General features: G+C 35.6%; 1 protein-coding gene across 1 annotated transcript in view; it reads left to right on the forward strand.

Moving 5' to 3' along the window:
• The window catches only part of LOC117176800 (dipeptidase 1), a 353,294-nt gene that overhangs the window by 318,164 nt on the left and 25,023 nt on the right, over nt 1-10,107 (forward strand). The gene's annotated exons all lie outside the window — the stretch shown is intronic.

A 10,107-nucleotide genomic window follows, 5' to 3' on the forward strand; every position in this document is an offset into this window, starting at 1 on the left:
GCCCCAGTTGTTGTCAAATGTCCACGTTTTGAGACCCCCTGAATCCGAAAAACAGGTTTTTACCAATTATCTGTCTGTATGTCTGTATGTCTAAATGTCAAGTTCATTAGCCACCCATTTTGGATTAAAATTCAAAAAGTGGGCGCATTTTGATTATTTTTGAAAACACTTTTTTCAAAATTCACAAATTTTTTGTACGGGTGTTTATAGTATTGTAAAAGTTGCACAATTGAAGACTTTTTTCATAAAACAATTTTTTTAATTTTCTTCAAAAATCAAATGTTCTAATTTTGACAGCATACAAAATAATGGAAAATCCAAAAATTACATGTTTCCAAGCAACAATTTCACAGTATTTCAAAGATTCTCAAATATATAAATGCATTTTCCTATGATATTTTGCCTATGACAAGGCCACCGAACGCGCCCTCGGGTTGCGGATAGAGGGTCCCTGTACCAAGGGTTTCTGCTGAATATGGTTACAAAAATAAATAGGCAGTCGCGGTCAATTGTCCAGGGATGGTCCCGAAGGAATTAACCCCCTAGAGGAGGTGTGAAAACCGTGCCGAAAGCTAGGGGAGCCAATGAAAATGGATTCAATGCGATGGATGGACGAAATCTCGGGACCTTTAGGTGGACGTAGCGACTGAATAACGACTTGCTAGAGTGCTACGATGCGAGTATGGCCCCTGCACGGGGTTAAATGGCACGGCTGCATGTTCTGTTGTGCAAAAAACACCCGTAGCTATCGCACTTTTCGCAGCAAATTCCGCGAAACCATGCCGAACTACTCCGAAAAAGGGGCTATGTAAGCAGAACGACTACTCTATCACAGCTAGAACAAGCCGGCAACAGAGAAAGAGAGGCGACACTAAGACCAACCGCGGGCAGGCATCCAATAGAGGAAGAGCGACTCTTCATGACCCGGAGAAACATCAACGCCAAGGTTTGTCTCAAGCCTAAAGATCTGGTTGAAATGGATGACGAGCTTCGTGGACATTTTTCAGGTGAATTCGACCTCTGGGCTATCAATTATTGTGTGTATAATGCAGCGAGAGCTTTGGCCGATGCGAACCATAAAACAAAACCAACGGTTGACCATAAGACCAAAAGACGAATGCATCAACTTGCCATAAAGATAGGCTGGGCAAGACATTATCCGTCCCGCATTCAGTGTGTGATTGACTTCATCACATCTGGCAGGAATTTTACCGCCAAGGTTCAAATGTTCGCGCGCGAACTCCGGACCCGTTATCACACACTTAACAAGTCAAAGCTGCTGACCATCAGGCAGCATATTGTTGAGAGAATATCGATACTATCTGACGCTAAGCGAAGTCTAGAGCGGAGGGAGAAGTATGTCCGAGAAAATCAACAGTTTCTCTCTGACCCATCTCGACTCTTCCAAGACCCTCCAGTTACTGTCGACCACCCACCCAAACCAGAGGAGGTCGAAGTATTTTGAAGAGAAGTCTACGAAGTGCAGCATAGACTGGACGAAGACTCAGAAAATATAAATAGCTTCAAAGAACTGTGTGATTCCCTCATATCACCTGATGAAGAATGCCCACCTATCACTACCGAGGAGGTGAAAAAAGTATTAAGAGGGATGAAGAACTATTCCGCACCGGAACCAGATTGTATCAAAACCTTCTGTTGGAAGAAGTTTCCCTTAACCCATCAGCATTTGGTCCGTATTTTTACCTCATATTTAAAGTCGGAAGAGCCGATTCCAGAGTGGTTGGTGGAAGGGCGCACAATACACTCGCCGAAAATAGGCAACTTAGCTGACCCGAAGAATCACAGGCCAATCATTTGTCTGAACATACTGTATAAGGAATTCACAGCTTTCCTAAATGATAGGATTGTTCGGACAATTGAACCTATATGGCAAGAAATTTATGAACAGCGAGGCACAAAAAAGGCGTAGCTAGATATCGAAAGAACCTGCTCATCGATAGATGTGTCTGCAAAGATGCAGCATTCTACTAGCGTGACCTATCGATGGCCTGGATAGATTATCGGTAAGCTTTCGATTCGACCTCCCATAGATTTATCATCTGTCTTTTGGAAAGCTTGAAGGTTCATCCGCAAATCGTTAGGTGCATAGAGAGATTGATGCCGCTTTAGCAAACCAGATGTACTATCTTATCTGGAAAAAATCGGGTGACAACTAACAAAATCACCTTTCAGAGAGGTGTCTTTCAGGGCGACACCATGAGCCCACTCCTCTTTTGCCTCACATTATTGCCACTATGTATCACACTTTGCCATTCCGACGGATACTTGTGCGTCAAACCTGCAGATCGAAAGTACAAGGTCACTCATGTATTTTACATGAACGATCTTAAGATCTATTCTAAAAGCAAAGAGCAATTACATCTAGCTCTAGGGATTTTCGAACAGTATACTAAGGAAATTGGAATAGAATTTAGGTTAGCCAAATGCGTCAAGGTTCATTTGAAGTGAGGAAAACTTAATGGCATCCCTTAAGATCCTGAACTTGTTGATAGAAGCGCTATACGACACTCAGGATGTGACATCTATAAAGGATATTCTCCGAAGCACATACAAACGTCTCATCCGGCAGATTTGGTCTTCCGAACTGTCGGCGAGGAACAAAGTATCTGCAACGAACATGCTTGCCGTCCCGGTAGTACCCTATTCATTTGGAGTGGTTCCATGGAAGAACAACGAGCTCAAATCCCTTGATATCGGGACAAGAAAGGTTATGCACATGAACAAAAGCATGCATCTTAAGTCTTCTGTTCCGCGACTGTACATCTCACGCCGTCACGGTGGTCGCGGAATATTGAGTCTTGAATGTCTTCACTACAGGATTATTCTGGGTACAGTACACAGAGTCGCAAATGGAAGAGACCCTTTTCTTAAAATGGTCAGAAATCACGAAGATTTCTGACAGCAGAGGAGGCTGCTGAAACACTCGGACTTAACTTCAGTATTAGGGGTGAGCAAAATGAATCAAATCTTATCTATCTCGAGTACTCACTTCTGAAAGCCCGGATTAAGAAAGCACAAGAGAAAAACTTTCGAGAACAGCTCCTCGATAAGAGGATGCACGTTATCTTCCACAGAAATGTGGAGGATCAGTCAATGTCGTGTGAACTAGCATTTGCTTTTCTTAAATCGCCGGATTAAAGTCTGGCACGGAGGGTTTTATTTTGGCATGCCAATACGGTGTCATCTCCACCTTAACATACCGTCGCCACATTTTGAGCCAAGACATTCCCGATGATAGCTGCAGGGGGTGCCATGCACACCCCGAGCATTTAGCTCACATACTATCTAGTTGTCCAACTCATGCGGGAACGACCTACATCCAAAGGCACAATGCGGCACTAAGAATGCTTTATTACCATCTCTGTCACTCTTACGGCATTAACCTTAATATCGCTCCTCTAAATGCTTCTATGGAAATCGAGTCAATTGTCGACAATGGGAAGTGTCGCATATGCTGGAACCAAGGAGATTGAAAAGAAAGAGAGGTATAGAAACCTCATAAGGGAGTTGAAACGATTGTACCCTGAATATTCTGTTAAACTAATAGTCCTTATCATCGACGCTCTTGGAGGTGCCAAGCTTTCACTCGTTAATAGCCTGAAAAGCATTCCTGCGTGTCAACAATATGCTAAAACACTTGCGGGAAAAATGCAGGAGGCGATAGTAGTAGTAGACCGTATGTCGATGGGTTCTATCTTTTCGTTGCCGTTAAGAATTATGCTAACTTCATTATTTTTCCAAATATTTCCAACTAATTCAAAACTTCAGCATTTTGTATTATAGTTTATAATGTAATTTAAGGGGTTATATACAGTTAGAATTTTCAAAAAATCGATTTTTTTAAATTTTATTTTCTTAATGTACATATACTTAAGAATACACACAGAAAATTTCATATCGTTCCGGTGAATATTTTCGAAGTTACACGAAAATTTGAAAAGGCGTTTCAGAGTGCTTAAAATTACAAGGCCGGAGCGGCAGCGCTTAACTGGAACGCTGTCCCTTGTATGCACCCGCCTATTGTAAACATTCCCTTCTAATGTATTTAGATCCGTGAAGCAACCGCGTGTTATTGTTTTGTTTTATTTAAGAGTGGTAATCAGTATAAGCAGCTAAGCCAAGCAGTAAACTTGTGAGTTCGTTCATATTTTTTTCTGTAATTTTTTCGTGAAAATGAAGTCTTCTAGTGAAATGAGAAAATCTCTTAACATACGTAAGTCGAGAACAAAAAAGCGCAAAAATGTTTTTAATCCAAAAGCAGCAAAAACGGATGAAAGTAGTTTCAGTGCCTCGGCGAAAAAATTGAAAGAACAAGAGGAAATCTGAGTTCCGCGTGTTCCGTCTGTTGAGTATCGCATTTTAAATTTTATAACAGTGTTTGCAGCAATTTCTGAATATGTGAAATGTAAGATCTGTGACGGAAATGTTAAGTTTGAAACTGCTTCTGAACGAGGACTTGGTTTTAAAATTGTTTTGACATGCGAGCTTTTATATCACAGCCCACTTACGATTTAATAATGAATAATATTCACTCCAGTGTAAAAACAGCCACCGAAAAACTTTTTCAACAGGCTTGTACTGAAGAAAAAAATTTGACTTCCAAACATCAAGGTATTGAACATTCGACATAATTAACTGTATCTGGGGATGGCACATGGAAAAAGCGAGGGTTTACTTCCTTGTACGGTGTGACTTCATTGATCGGATACTATTCTGGTAAATTCATTGATATTTTTGTAAAAAGTGCCTACTGCAAACTGTGTGAAACTTGGAGGAAGAAACTCGATACCGAAGAATATAATGAATGGTATGCAGAACATCAAAATACTTGCAGTGCAAATCATTCTGGTTCTTCTGGGAAAATGGAAGTAGATTCAGTCGTCGAAATGTTCCAACGTTCATTAGAAAAACTTGGAGTCATGTACAAAAATTACATCGGAGACAGTGACTCCAAAACGTACTCGGAAATTTTAAATGCTGCACCTTACGGTGATCAAGAAGTTGTGAAAATAGAATGTATTGGACACGTACAGAAATGAATGGGCACGCGACTCCGAGATTGTGTCAAAAAAAAAGTTGAAACAGTTGAAAACAAGAAAGGAAAAAAAATACAAAAAAAAACTATCAGCGGAAAAGGCAAACTTACTGGAAAGATTATCGATAAGTTGACAGTTTATTATGGCTTAGCAATAAGGAGAAATTGTGATTCCGTTGAAAAAATGTATAATGCTATCTATAATGTATAATGTATCTACCAGACTCATGCTGCAGCTGGCAGAGGGCTGCAGCTGCCAATCAATTCCCCACTTTCGAACATGATTATGAGCCATTACCAGAAGATGTTGCCGAGGCTGTACTTCCGATTTATATAGATCTCAGCAGTAAGAATTTATTAGAAAGATGTATAGGTGGTTTTAACCAAAACAACAACGAGAGCTACAATCAACTGATTTGAAAAATCTCTCCCAAAATTGTTCCGGCCGGTTCGAAAATTGTCGAAATCGGTGCATACATAGCTGCCGGCATATTTAATGAAGGAATGGTATCACTATTGTATTATATGAAGTAAATAGGAATTACACTTGGGCCCAATGCGCATTCATATGCCGAAAAAGGAGATGAGCAGCGCGTGAACATTTCCGATCTCAGAGCGCGTGAGAGCACTCGAGATGGAAGAATGGCCCGCAGATAACATCAGCTCGAGTTATTAGAAGCTGCCGAAGTGGCGGAGGGTGTATTATATCGTCCCGGAATAGACGACTCCATGTAAGTTAAAAAAAATGTTATCCTATGTAAAGTGCTTTTCAAACTTCAAACGCGTTTTTCTTAAAATGGTATTTTCAAAGTCGGTGACCAACATTACTCGAAAACTGCTAAACCGATTAGTCTCAAATTTTAACACGAGCTTCTTGAATATATTTTTTAGTAATTAATCGAAGATTTTGTTTCACCGTTACATTTTTTTTATAAATAATTTAAGACCGAAATTTTGGTCAAAACCCGATTTTTTTTTGAGAAACCGCCATTTTGTCAAAAAATTTATTTTGCTTATTCCTTTCATTATTTACTAGATTTAACATTACTTTAACGAAATCTGTTTGGTTTTTTAATTTCAGATGATCCAGTTCAGAGATATAGTAGTCACCGCAAAACATCTTTTTTGAGATGAGCTCCCGGAGATCAACTGTAGCTCCTTTTCAAATAAATATTTTATTAAATACTAAGTCTTAGAATACAGTTAAAAGATACCATAATATGTGCACAAGTTTTTAAATCAATAAATTACAAATTTTCTCAGAAAAAATTCTGGAAAATTCGCTTTTTTCGGCCTTCTAACTGTATATAACCCCTTAAACTCCTATAAGTTTAAGAACAAGAAATTTTAAAAGATTTTTATTTATGTTAACACTTCTACGTGTTTAATGAAGTTAGCCTATTTCTTAACAGTAACGAAAAGATGGCCTATTCTTCGTTGAACCCATAGATGTGTAAAGTTTAAATCACAACAAAATATTAGAAATGGGCGAATTCCATTTATGGAAAAACGATTAAAGTTGCAATAAAATGTTTAAGAACAACATTTTTTTTTAAAGAATTCGCATTTTTTCAAACGTGACGATGAAAGTACGTCTGTTTTAATACAAATGTAAGTTATGAGTTATAATAATATACATTTATGGGAATGATATAAAGTTTCCGGGATAAACTCGAGTGCGAAGCACGAGATATGTGATGAGAATGTGTTCGTTAAGGCCGGTGGAGCTTTATCAAAAGAGAATTCACAATTACCATATTACTGTTGCCGATGCTTTCACCTTTAGTTTTAAAAAGTCTATGCACAAAGATCCATGAAGATATGCCCGTCAAACGGGCAGTTTTTTTTAGTTATGTCAACTTTTCAAGAATATTAAAAAAAATTATTTTGTCAAAATGTGGCAACTTATCTGATTTTATGAGCTAATAATTCCTTTTCGAAAAATGCTCAAGTTAAGTATTGCGAAGTGTCTTATCGTCCCGAAATTCAGGATAAGTAGTCAAATATGATTCAAAACGTTAACTAGTCGTCCCGAATTTTTAAGATGACTGATCCATCCCTTTTTCCAACTCTCCAAATTTTTCAGGACAATTATACTTAGTCAAAGTATTTACATTTCGGCTTCGCACTTTTATTAAAACACAATATTGTTCTTTGTATAAGAGAAAAATGTTTTTCATCTAAATATTAACGAGTTTTGTGTAAAATAGTACTTTAAAATTTGAATTCGTACTAAGTAATACCGGCGCGTTATGGTCAGCCTCTAAAATTAGTTACTCTAAAGCCCACTGAATTTCTAGCTTTGATTTCTCATTAAATGTTTCTTCAATTCGAAACTTAAAAATGCCCCAATTAATCAAAAATATCAATTTTATGTCAAGTTTATGCCAAAGATAACTTTTTCAAATAATTCTTTTGAGCAAATAATTATTATTTGTGTAATACACAACTTTTCGATAATTATAAATGATTTCCAATTGTTTAGAAAATTAATAATTGTTTAAAGAAACTTTTTTGTCGGTTTATTCGTGAAAAGGTTTTTTTCGGAGTAAATGATACAGCTTTATGAATGTTAATAGTTATATTTTTTGTTTAACATATTTCTTAATTGTCCAAATAATCTCTATTAGTACAATAATTTATTTTTGACCATAACATCTTTAAGAGTTAGTATTTCGTTTGAGTAATGATACAATTATCTGATATCAAAACTAATTTTATTCTGTGTGAGATATTTTTCAATTATTCAAACAATTCTCTTTTGCTTAAACAATTCCCCTCTACCTAAAAATCGTGAAAAGTTATTAATTTCGGAATAAATGATACAGTTAATTAATGGTACTAGCAATATAATTTGTGTGAAAGACAGTTGACAATTTAGTTAAACAAATATTAATCATTCACTTGTGCCTTTCCGTGGGAAAGGTTGAAGAAATTCGAGTAAGTTATAAATGATTACTTTTTCAAATCGGTTTTATTTTTTTGAATACGAGAACATTTTGAAACTCATTTAGACAAAATACCTTATTACAGTGTAACTCTTCTATAGCACCGATTTTCGGGATAGCGGTGGGTGGGAACTAACTTATTATAGCCCGCTCCGCTTTTGTTTATTCACGCCTGAGTGCTTGGCTGAGTGACAACCACAGACCCCGCCCAGCTCCTGTTACACCAACATGTGGCGCGGTGTCAATTCTCGGAAGGGCTATAGAAGGGAGGGCTTTTAAAGGACCTCACTGTATCCCCAGACAGGAGTATCTATCCATAAGTTCGTACTGAACTTAATTGAACAAGTAAATAATTTAAAAATTAATTAAAATAGGTTCTGCAATAAGAAGATACTTAATAATAAGGGGTATAATTTAAGAGATTAAAAAATTAGGATTTTCGCTACCTGTGCTATTAAGAGGCAGAAATAAATGATTATTAATTTTTTCAATAATTAATAAACTATCCTTCACAAAAAATATAGCTCTTAACATTCATTAACTTTTTTATTTATCTCAAAACAACTAACTTTTCCCGATTTTCATGAGGAAGAAAATTCCTTAAACAAACAAAACTTATTCAAATAGATGCAAAATGTCTTGCACAGAAATTTATTAATCTTAACATTCATTAATTGTATCATTACTTCAAAAAAAATATTAACTTTTTACGATTTTCTGGAGAAAGTAAGTTATTACACAAAGAAATTTTTGTTGAATAATTGAAATATATGTTGCACGATGATTATAATTATTAAAATTCCTAAACAATTATTAATTGTTTAGACAATTTAAAATTATTTGGAAAAATACGTTAAAAGCTGTGTGATACCGAATAATGAACATTTATGACATAAAACGTTTTCAAAAAGCCGTCTATGTCATTATCTTAAATAAAATTGACTTTTTGGCTTATCCCGGGCATAGTACAAGAGGAATGGGGCTTCAAAATTCAAAGTTATTGCAAAAAAATTATTTCCTGAACATTCCTCAAGACGTGACTAAACTCTTTTTTATAAAAATGTAATCAAAAGGATTTGTTTTTCCCACTTCTTTGAAAACTGAGGATTTCTCATTTAAAATCACATGTTATTTTCAAAGGCCCGGGGCACGGGTTAATATTGACTAATTTAAGAAAAATGAATTTAGTTTTTCGGGGATCTGACACAGTTATGGAGAGGGAGGGATATTTTCTCTCTAGAAAAAAATGTGTTGTTCTACTCTAATGTCAATATCTTTCAAAACCATTTTATGATATATCTTCTGTAGCAATCATAAATTATGGTCAGCCATTTAAATTAATTCTCCTAATGCCTAGTATCTTTCATTTTCATATTTTGCATACAATATTTTGTCAATTGTAAACTTATAAATAAAAAACATATGATTACAAAACTATAATTTATAACACTATTTTTCTGTCCTCATTTCAGTGAGTTCTAATTTTCAAATTTGATCATTCCTGATTATTTTAAAACCAGCTTCTAATTCTCGAAAACAATTTAATTCTCACTCAATCATATAAAAATGAATAATATAAAATTTTGAATTTCTTAATTCGGATGATTTAGGACATAAATAAAGCAGAACTGACTATTATATGTTCATTTAAGTCAAAATAAGAGAATGAGACTAAAATATAAAAATAATTTTATTATCTTATCTAATTTTCAAATCTTATTTTCTTTCCTTGAACCGCAACCTATGTCAGGTTCGTATATCGATTTTCCTGTCAACTTGCTAAGAGATCCTATAATATATGAGAGCTTAACACACTCTGTCGCCTTAATATCAAAAAGTAGTCACCTCTATAAGAATGCCGTTTGTTTCGTGTATCAAGAAGATAATCTTTGAAAATGATTTGTAGTAATAAAAAAAAGATAGATCATCTTCAGAAAAAAGAAGGATTGAAAAGAAAATAAGGAAAATGACAATAAAAAGATTCTGAGAACATAATGGTTACCGTTTAATTGCAGAGATATTTTCAATGATAAATATATGTTTTCCATTGATCATTGATATAAAACTTATTCTCACAGTAGAATAAGACTTCATCCGATCAGC

Source organism: Belonocnema kinseyi, chromosome 7 (genome assembly GCF_010883055.1).
Source record: "Belonocnema kinseyi isolate 2016_QV_RU_SX_M_011 chromosome 7, B_treatae_v1, whole genome shotgun sequence".
Lineage (NCBI taxonomy): Eukaryota > Metazoa > Arthropoda > Insecta > Hymenoptera > Cynipidae > Belonocnema > Belonocnema kinseyi.